Below are 11,674 nucleotides of genomic sequence, written 5' to 3'. Positions count from 1 at the left end.
GAAGCCTGTTTTGTTGAATTTCTCCACTGTTCACTGATGGAGACTTGAGTGCAAAGCTGTTTGTCCTAAAGCTATCATAGCAACTGTAGTCATAGCATAACTGTTCGTATGAATTGTGGTCCAAAGCCATCTTTATGGTTTTTAAGTGGTACCATCCTCAGTAATCTCAATGATCTTTAGGCTGCAGCATGTGGGGCCATCCTCAGCAACAGCATGTAACTTCCAGTTGATGAGAAATCCAACCAGAAGTAGGGCATCAGGGTGGATCAGGCAGGTCTGGAGAGCAGAAGGGGTCAGAACCGCTGTTATCTCAGGAGAATCATGTGTAGCTCGACAGAAAGAGAGAGGGAGAGAGAGGGAAAGAGAGGGAGAGATTATTAGGTATGCTTATGGTCTTGTAATGGTAAAGGAAAATGTACTTTGTGTGAGTGCAAGCAGGGATTCCAGCAAGACTAGCTATGACAGCATAAGATAGTGAGAGGCAGAGAAAGGGAGAGCCAGAAGGGAACACAGACATGAGGGCACACTGGGACATAAGGCGGCCAGCCACTCCACCATCAGCAAACCTGAGTGAACACGTGAAAGTGTGTGTGTGTGTGTATGTGTGTGTGTGTGTGTGTGTGTGTGTGTGTGTGTGTGTGTGTGAAAGTATGTGAGCCCTCTAGATCTGCTCCATTACTTAAAGAAAAAAATATTCACAAAAGGCATAACTAAACAAATATGTTTTCAGACTGGACTTACACACTGAGACTGTGTCTGAGTCCCTTACACTAATTGGAAGGCTGTTCCATAACTGTGGGGCTTTGTAAGAGAAAGCTCTTCCACCTGCTGTAGCTTTCACTATTCGAGGTACCAACAAATAGCCTGCACCTTTTGATCGAAGTAGGCATGGCGGATCATAAAAGACCAAAAGTTTGCTCAAGTACTGTGGGGTGCAAGACCAATTAGTGCTTTATAGGTCAATAGTAGTATTTTATAATCAGTGAAAATTTTTACTGAGAGCCAATGCAGTGTGGATAAGATCAGGGTGATGTGGTCATATTTTCTGGTTCTAGTAAGGACTCTAGCAGCTGCATTCCAAACTAACTGGAGCTTGTTTATGTACCTACTGGAACATCCAGACAGTAAGGCATTACAATAATCCAACCTAGAGGTAACAAAAGCATGAACTAAATTTTTTGCATCATGTAGTGACATTATATATCTTAGCAATATTTCAGAATTAAAAAATAGGCTATCCTAGTAATATTATCTATGAGAATCAAATGAAAGACTGGAGTTAATAATCACACAAGCAGGTCTTTTACTGCTGCATATGATGAAACAGAAAGGCCATCCAGCCTTACTATGTAATCAGAAAGCTTACTTCTGAGCATCAAATGTCTAAAGTCCCTTACACATTCCTCAATATTATTATGCTGCTGTCTGTCAGCTGGCTTTGCTAAAACATACAACTGGGTGTCATCAGCATAACAGTGAAAGCTAATAGCATGTTTATAAATAATTTTACCCAGAGGTAGGTTATATAAATAAAAGAGAAATGGGCCTAACACAGACCCTTGCGGAACACCAAACTTTACCTCAGTATGCATAGAGATGTCACCATTTACAACCCCAATCTCGAAAAAGTTGGGACAGTATGGAAAATGCTAATAAAAACAAAGGGAAGTGATTTGTAAATGTACTTTGATTTGTATTTTTTTTTTTTTTTTTTTTTAAAAACACATATAAAGACAAGGTGTTTGATGTTTTACCTAATCAACTACATAGTTTTTTTAAGATAAAAATTTATTTTGAAATTGATGTATGCAACACATTCCAAAAAAGTTTGGGCAAGGGCAATTTAGGACTAATAGCGATGTGATAATAGCAATCATCTAATCATAGCATATAAGGAGCCTCCAAAAATGGCCTAGTCATTCAAGTGAAAAGATGGGTCAAGGCTCGCCAATCTGCCAACAGATGCATCAGCAAATAATCTAACACTTTGAGAACAACATTACTTTGTTAAACTTTTGATACTTTGATAAACCTTTGTCACTCAACACAATTCGTCGCTGCATAAACAGATGCAAGTTAAGCCTTTACTATGCAAAGCAGAAGCCATACATAAACACTGTCCAGAAACACCACTGACTTCTCTGGGCTTGGGCTCATCTGAGATGGACAGCAGCACAGTGGAATCATGTTTTGTGGTCCGGTCAGGTCCAAAAGCCAGTTTCGGTCATGGTATGGGGGTGTGTCAGTGCTCATGGGTAATTTACACATCTGTGATGGTACCATTAATACAGAAAGATATGTACACATTGTGGAGCAACATATGCTGCCATCCAGAGCAGGACAGTGCCAAACCACATTCTGCCCAAATTACAAGCACATGGTTGCATAAGCAGAGAGTGAATGTAATTTTCAAATGACTCTTTTTGTTTGGCTTTTAGCATTCTCCATACTGTCCCAACTTTTTTTGCCTGTGATGTTTTCTAGTCTATCCAGGAGAATAAAATGATATGTGTTATCAAAAATTTCACTAAGGTCAAATAACACGAGCAAGGAGACACAACCCTGATCAGAGGCCAGTAGTAGGTCATTCACCACTTTAACCAGCGTTGTCTCTGTGCTATGATAAGGCCTAAATCCTGACTAATACATTTCATGAATGTTATTCTTATGTAGGTATGAGCATAGCTGCTGTGCTACAACCTTTTCTAAGATCTTGGAGATAAAGGGGGGATTTGATATAGGTCTATAGTTGGACAATTGACAGGGGTCAAAGTCAGGTTTTTTAATCAGAGGTTTGATAACAGCTAGTTTAAATGTTTTATGTACATAGCCTTTGCTAAGGGAAGAATTTATTATTTTTAGAAGGGGTTTGATTATTTCTGGAATAATCTGTTTGAAGAAACATGTAGGTAACAACCAGGCTCGAGATGAAATCTGCAAAATTACCAAGGAAGTTAATGATATTTCAGCTTTTATTTCCTGGTATTTACATCTGGATGTGTTAAACAACATAAACAACCATTGTATAAGACCACCCAATTTTTAGGCAAGCAAACAAATAGGAACAGGTAAGTCTTGAAGTAAATTAAAGTTAATAACACTTAATATTTGGTTGGGATTTGCTTGAAATAACTGCATCAACCTTGTGACTCATTGGCATCACCAAATTGTTGTTTTTTTCTTTTGTGATGATTTTCCAGGCTTTTACCACAGCCTGTTTCAGTTGTTGTTTATTTCAGGGGTTTCTCCATTCAGTCTCCTCTTCATGAGGTCAAATGCTGCTCAGTTGGATTAAGGTCTGGTAAATGACTTGGCCAGTCTAAAACCTTTCAGTTTTCCCCCCTGATAAAGTGCTTTGTTGAATTGGCAGTGTGTTTTTGATCGTTATCTTGCCGCATGATAAAGTTCATCCTTATTAATTTGGATGCATTTCTCTGTATATTGGCAGAGAAAATGTTCCTGTAAACTTCTGAATTCATTCTGCTGCTACCACCATGAGTTAAATCATCAATAAAGATTAGTGAGCCTGTTCCAGAAGCAGCCATGCAAGCCCAAGCAATGACAGTACCCATGTTTCACAGATGAGCTTGTATGTTTTGGATCATAAGCAGATCTTTTCTTTCTCCACACTTTGGCCTTTGCATCACTTTGGTAGAGGTTAATCTTGGTTCCAGACATTTAGTGGCTCATCTCTGTATTTCTTTGTGCTGTGAGCATTCTTATATGTGTGTGGTGGTGAGTCAGGTGTGTGGAGTAAGTCTACAGCAGATTGTGAGGACAGCGGAAAAGATCATCGAGGTCTCTCTACCCACCATCGACACCTCATTAAACAACCGCTGCATCTGCAAAGCCATCAGTATTGCGGACAACCCGTCCCACCCTTTTCATGGACTGTTCACCCTCCTGCCATCTGGCAGAAGGTACAAGAGCATCCGTGCCACCACCAGCATACTCCACAACAGTTTCTTCCCTGAGGCAGTCAGAATACTCAATACCTGGCTACCTCCCAACACTCACCTGGGCTAGTCAAACACCTAACCCAAGACCACTGCACACACACTTACCCGGTAAGACTCAGTACTACTGCACACTGCACTTTACATACAGTAGCTGCATCAGTCACTTTATACTATGGAACTTGTTTTTGCTGCCTGTATTGCTGCTATACTACAGTAGTGCTGCTACATTACAAAATAGCTACAGTCCATGTTCTGTGTATCTATTGACTGTATATTTATTGTCCTGTGTATTTACTGTCCTGTGTATTTATTGTTTTGTTCTCTGTATTTATTGTTTTGCACTCGTCTCACACTGTTGTATATTTGCACTTTATGTAGTCTTGCGTACTGTTCCGTGTTGCACCATGGTCCGGAAGATACGCCATTTCATTCCAATGTATACAAGGTATATAGAGGAATAGCAATAAAAACCCACTTGATTTTACTTGACTTGACTCATCAGGTGAACTTGAACGTTTGAACTGGGAGTTGGAGTCTGTGGAGGCCATGTTACTTGTTGGAGGTGCATTCTGGGAGTTTCAATGCTGAATTCAGATATGACACAGAAATCCATCTTAAATGCATGAATGCATTACACTTAATTTAATTGTATAAATGAGTAAAACAGTAGTGATTTTATTTTATATATTTCCTCATCCCTGCAAAATTTATTTATGGATACGCCACTGCCAGCGCAACACACGAAGTGCTTCTTAATCATTTTACTCACAAGTAAGACTTACATCAAGCACAGCACACAGACATTGAATTTAATCGACATTCGGAGCGTAATCAAGTCAGCCAAGGTAGAAACCGGAGTTCACATATATGGCGGTTTACGGTAGCTACTTCTGTATGGCTACACTATAGATCTTCTGTGAATTGTGTGTAGTGTGAAAATGTTGAGCAGTAATTGCACTAGGGGTCATTTCCAAATGAAACCAAATGAAAGGAGGCTGTGGGCCTTGTGTTTGACACATGTGCCATAGCATATCCTGATTAACTTAATTTTTTGAACTATTAAGCAAGCATGCTTTGAGACAGTTAGGCTCCCACTTGCTAACTTCTTGCTCTGTATGCTACTACCTCTGGTGCTGCCACCTAGTGTGTGAGAAGAGTAAGAGTTTATAATAAATATTAAATGGAAATATTGTGATACATTATATGAGCAGTGAATTAGTTTCGCCAGAATTTTGTATCACGATATTTGAGACAACAATATTCTGTCTAATGTCTACATACATTGCTTACTTTTTGTTACCAACAACTTAACTGGCTCCATGTGATTGCTAGAGCAAAATCTGAAGTCTTTTTGTCTGCTTCTAACAAAGTCATACAAAAGCAGCAATAAATTGATGGAATGAGAGAATATTGCAAAATGATAAAGTGGGATAATGTGGCAGATAAATTAGTGAGAGCCTAATTTGTTTTTATTAAAAGCTTTTGTTTATTAAAAATTACATTTGTATTGTTACATTGTGTTAAGCAGAGTAATTTGTGATGGCATGGTGTCCTATCCTGAATGTATTCCTGCCTTGCTATTTATCTAGAATAGCAGTTACTGAAAATGAATGAAAATTTGAAGAAAGTCTTCATGTTTTGAAATTTCAGCCAAAAATAGTGTTCCATTAAAAGTTTCCTTTTAAGTGCAGAACTATTTCATAAATATTGCATGTGTAATGGAATATTCATGACAGACTCTTTTTTAGGAACTTTATGTTGTTAAAATTGAAGGATTTTCTCTATTCCACATGCTTATGTCTAGCATGCAATATTGGGTTCATTACATATTTATTACATACAAAGTGGCTACCTCAGAAGGTCCAAATTCACGCAATGGGACTCCAGTGTTGACTGTGCCATAAGTTCTCAAACATGGATATGATTTTATAAATCATAATGAGATACTGAGTGCTGCATTAAAAACAACTCATACAATTATTAAATCAGCCAATCATATGGCAGAAGCACAATGTATACAATCATGCAAATACAGGTCAAGGACTGCAGTTAATGTTCAGATCAAACATCAGAGTGTGATCTCAGTGACTTTGACCATGGTTGTTGGTGCCAGATGGGCTGGTTTGAGAATTTCAGAAACTACTGATCTCCTGGGATTTTCATGAACAACAGTTTCTAGAGATTACACAGAATGGTGCAAAAAACATCCAGTAAGCAGCAGGTGTATGGGTGGAAATGCCTTGTTAATGAGCGAAGTCAGAGGAGAATGACCGGACTAATTGTAGTTGACAGGAAGGCTATGGTAACTCGAATGACCACTCTTTACAACTGTGCTAAACAAAAAAGCATCTCAGAACGCACAACACGTTGAACCCTGAGGTTCACAGGCTGCAACAGCAGAAGAGCACATTGGATTCCAATACTGTCAGCAAAGATCAGGAATCTGAAGCTACAGTGGGCACAGATTCACCAGACAGATAAAGATAGGAAAAATGTCATGTCTTATGAATCTCAATTTTTGCTGCAGCATGCAAATGGTAGGGTCAGTATTTGGAGTCAACAGCACAAATCCACAGACCCAACCTACGTTTTGTCAAAAGTTCAGGCTGGCAGTGATAGTGTAATGAATGTTTTCTTGGCACACATTGAGTCATTCAATATCTATTGAGCACTGTTTGAATGCCACAGCCTGAGTATCATTGCTGAACATGTACGTCCTTTTATTGCTGTAATTTTCCCATCTTATAATGGCTACTTATAGCATGATAATGTACCATGATAGAAAGCTTCATTACAAAGCTTTTGTCTCAAACTGGTTCCATGAACATGATAATGAGTTCAGTGTACTTCAGTGGTCTCCCCAATCACCAGATTTGAAGCCAATAGAGCACCGTTGGGATGTGCTAGAAGGGGAGATTCTCAGCCTGAATGTGCATCTGACAAATCTGTGATGCAGTGTTCTCAATATGAACTAAAATATCAGAGGAATGCATCCGGCACCTTGTAGAATCCATGCCTGAAAGAATTGAAGCTGTTCTGAGAGCAAATGGGGCCCTACACGGTATTAGTTTGGTGTTCCTAATAAAGTGGCTGGTGAGTGGTAGAGATTTACTAATTTACAATTTGAAATTTTGTTTGAGAATTCACAGAGAGATAGTTTAAGCTTTTTTTGGTTTGTATTTTGTCTTATACAAATCATTAAATGCTATATAAATAGATACTTCCTATTCAATGTAGACATTATTTAATTTCACAGATTAATTTGGAAGATGGTGCAGCAGGCATTGTTGCTACCTCACCGCTCCAAGGTCCCTGTGTCCTGTGGGTTTCCTCCTGATCCCCTGATTTTCCTCACATCTCACAAAAACATGGTTGGTTGACTCATCTGAAATAGGTGTGAATGAGTATATGAATGTGTTTGATTGGACTGGTATCCCATCCAGGGTGTATTCGCACCACCCACCCAGTGTTCTGGACACAACGTGACCCTGACCAGGGTAGAATAGTTCATGAAGACTAATCAATGAATGAGGAAGTTAGAAACAACCTATGCAGACTAATATGTGCTTTAACAATATAAATTAAATGTCAACACATGCAGTAGTTTCCCAGGAAATCCTTGGACCTTAGAACTGAGTCCAGTGGTGTATCTGACAAGGTTCTTTGACTTAACAATACATAGAGTAGGTTAAGTGTGTGTAATGTATATTTTTGAATTATCAGCATAATAATAATAATAATAATAATAATAATAATAACAATAATAATATAAGTAGTAGTAGTAGTCAGCAAACCAGGCTGCACAGGAAGGAGCTACTCAAGGAATCTACTTGAGTTGATGCTAAGTTTTTAAATTTTTCTATTTTTGATTAACCTTAAAACCTACTATTATTCACTATCATACTGTATGAACATATCCCGGATAGTATTTTTCAGAACATTGTGACACATCCGATTCCATGAACATCCGCAACCAGCTAGCCAGCTAACATTAACCCTCAACCACCACTGTTCAGAATGGCGAATGTATCAGATTTTTTCTACCTTTCAGTGCAGGTGAGGACACGTTCGAGTCGCACACAGTGCAGATGGAGTTGGTGGCTGGGGAGAAGCAGATATGCGACCTACTTGTAAAGCAGACCCAGCTGCGTAAGCAGAGAGCCGCACTTAAAACTACTCACACCACCTCTCCTCCATGTGCCTCTCTGCACAAGGGCCATGTACCCAGGACGCAACCAGCCCAGGTTTCCTTCACTCCGGCATCAACACATCATGGTCCCTGGGTGCACCAGCAGTGGAAGGCATGGGCCAGACTCTGGGCAAGGACCTCCACCACCCCCAGTCTTCAAGCTCTCCACCAGAAAATGCTTCACCAATGTCCGCAAGACCAAACCCAATGTCGTGATCATTGGAGACTCCGTCTTTCGGAACATCCGCGTCACCTCAATTAAAGGTAAGGTATTTTTCTGATGCTCGTGTTCTCGATGTTGCTACACAGGTACCCGCAATCCTGAGGAATGACAAGAACCTCGGAGCTCTCTTGCTGCACGGGGGGGGGGGTTGAACGGCATCTGGCTGCAGCAGGTGGAAGTCCTGAAGAGGAACTTCGGCAGCCTGATCGAGATAGTACGCAGCAGATCACCTGTGACAAAGATCATCGTGTCTGGACCACACCCCACATACAGACATGGACTTGAAAGGTTCAGTAGACTTTCCGCTTTAAATGAATGGTTAATATCATGGTGTAATGAACAGAATCTGCTCTTTGTGAACAATTGGAATCTTTTCTGGGAGTGACTTAGGTTGTTCCAAATCTACCGAGTCGATTCCACTAATTATTATTTACAGACTCCCAGGGCCATATTCTGAATTCCTTAGTGAATTTGCAGATTTCAGCTTCAATCTGGTTGTTTCTCTAGATAAAGCTTTAATTGTTGGTGACTTGTTGATAACCCGAAAGACCCTCTGAGAACAGCGGATGTGTCTATTCTAGATAGAATAGACCCCTCCCTTCAGTGAGTGGTCAATCAGAATGTAATAGGACCCACTCATAATGGTCGTCACACTCTTGACCTGATACTAACATACGGAATAAATATAGGAAATATAGTCATACTTCCGCAGACTGAAGCTATGTCAGACCATTATCTCATCTCCTTTAAACTGCGTACTGATCATAATATTTGCACTTGCCACGCTACCGCGTCAAACATACATTCGCATCAGCTACTGCACAGAGCTTTATCAATAACCTCCCAGAGATATCAGCTATGATTGGATCACCGTTTGATCCCAAAGAACTTTATGCTTAGAGTGTCTGAATGCTTAGAGTCAATGTTTCACTACACGCTAGATTAGGTAGCCCCACTTAAAAAAAAAATAATTAGAGAGAAAAAGCTATCACCCTGGTATAACGATCACACATGCTCCTTAAAACAGACTACTCGCCAATTAGAATGTAAATGGCATCAAACCAAATTGGTAGTATTTCAAACAGCATGGAAGGAGAGCCTCCTGAACTATTGACAATCTCTTAGTGCTGCTAGATCAGTCTGTCTCTCCACCCTAATTGAAGATAACAAAAATAATCCTAGATTCTTATATTCAATACTGTAGCAAAATTAACTGGGAATAAAACCATCACAGAAACATGCACACAATCATTATATAGCAGCAATGATTTCATGAATTCTTTCACTGGCAAAATGTAAAATATTAGACAAAAAATTCTGACTATTAATTTAAAACCAGCCAGACAGTTTTATAACTAACCCTGTAGATAATATAGCAATATCAGATCAACAATTAGAATGTTTTAATCCCCTTAGAGAAATCAAACTAATGTAATTAATTTCTTCATCAAAATCATCAACTTGAATAGCAGATCCCTTACCTACATGTTGCTTCAAACAGATTATTCCAGAAGTACTCAAACCCCTTATAAATATAATAAATTCTTCCCTTAGCACAGGCTATGTACCTAAATCATTGAAACAAACAGTTATTAAACCCCTGATTAAAAAACCTGACCCCGACCACTGTCAATTGTCCAGCTATAGGGCAATATTAAATCTCCCCTTTATCTCCAAGATCTTAGAAAAGGTTGTAGCACAGCAGCTATGCTCGTACCTACTTAAGAATAACATTCATGAAATGTATCAGTCAGGATTTAGGCCTCATCATAGCACAGAGACAACGCTGGTTAAAGTAGTAAACGACCTACTACTGGTCTCTGATCAGGGTTGTGTATCCTTGCTCATGTTGCCTGACCTTGCAGCTTTTGATACTATTGAATATACCATTCTCCTTGGTAGACTGGAAAACATGATTGTCATTAAGGGAACGGCCCTCTCCTGGCTCAGGTCTTATCTGACTGACCGTTATCAGTTCATAGATGTAAATGGAAATTACTCTGTGCATACTGAGGTAAAGTTTGGTGTTCCACAAGGTTCTGTTTTAGGCCTACTGCTTTTTACATTATATATGCTACCTCTGGGTCAAATTATTTGTAAACATGGAACTAGCTTCCACTGTTATGCTGATGACACACAGTTGTATGTTTCAGCAAAGCCAGGTGACAGACACCAGCTCAGTAATGTTGAGGAATGTGTAAAGGTCATTATACACTGGATGCTTATTAACTTCCTATTACTTAATTCTGACAAGACAGAAGCACTTCCAGTAAGATCACATGCAGTAAACTTTCCGTTTACACAGTAACTCTGGATGGCCTTTCTATTTCGTCATGTACAGCAGTAAAAGACCTTGGTGTGATTATTGACTCCAGTCTTTCATTTGACGCTCATGCAGATAATATTACTAGGATAGCCTTCTTTCGTCTCAGAAATATTGCTAAGATGAGATATATAATGTCACTACACGACGCAGAAATGTTAGTTCATGCTTTCATCATCTCTAGGTTGGATTATTGTAATGCCTCACTGTCTGGATGTTCCAGTAGGAGCATAAACAAGCACCACTTAGTATGGAATGCAGCTGCAAGTGTCCTTACTAGAACCAGAAGATATGACCACATCACCCCTATCTTATCCACATTGCATTGGCTCCCAGTAAAATTTTGCATTGATTATAAAATACTACTATTAACCTATGAAGCACTTAATGGTCTCGCGTCACAGTACCTGAGCGAACTTTTGGTCTTTTATGATCTGCCACACCTACTTCAATCAAAAGGTGCAGGCTATTTGTTGGTACCTCAATAGGCTACAGCAGAGGGAAGAGCTTTCTCCTACAATGCCCCACAGTTATGGAACAGCCTTCCAATTAGTGTTCAGGAGCAGATCTAGAAGGCTCACAGGCATTGAGTGTTGTGGTGAACTGGGATGTTTGGATGCTGTCGCTCCCCCCTACTTTCATGCATTCACCCAGGTTTGTAGATGGTGGGGTGGCTGGCTGCCTTATGTCCCAGAGGGCCCTCATGTCTGTGTTACCTTCTGGCTCTCCCTTTAGTTATGCTGTCATAGCTAGTCTTGCCAGAGTCCCTGCTCGCACTCACGCAATGTACATTGTCCTTAACCATAATGGGACATTAACCATACCTAATAATCTCTCCCTCTCTTCCCCCCCCCCCCTCTCTCTCTCTTTCTGTCGAGCTACACGATACTCCTAAGATACCAGTGATCCTGACCCCTTCTGCTTTCCACAGCTGCCTAATCCATCCTGATGCCTAATGCCTACTTCTGTTTGGAGTTCTC

Source organism: Ictalurus furcatus, chromosome 29, assembly GCF_023375685.1.
Source record: "Ictalurus furcatus strain D&B chromosome 29, Billie_1.0, whole genome shotgun sequence".
Lineage (NCBI taxonomy): Eukaryota > Metazoa > Chordata > Actinopteri > Siluriformes > Ictaluridae > Ictalurus > Ictalurus furcatus.
The sequence above is the reverse complement of the archived record's forward strand: the minus strand, read 5'-3'. Positions refer to the sequence as shown.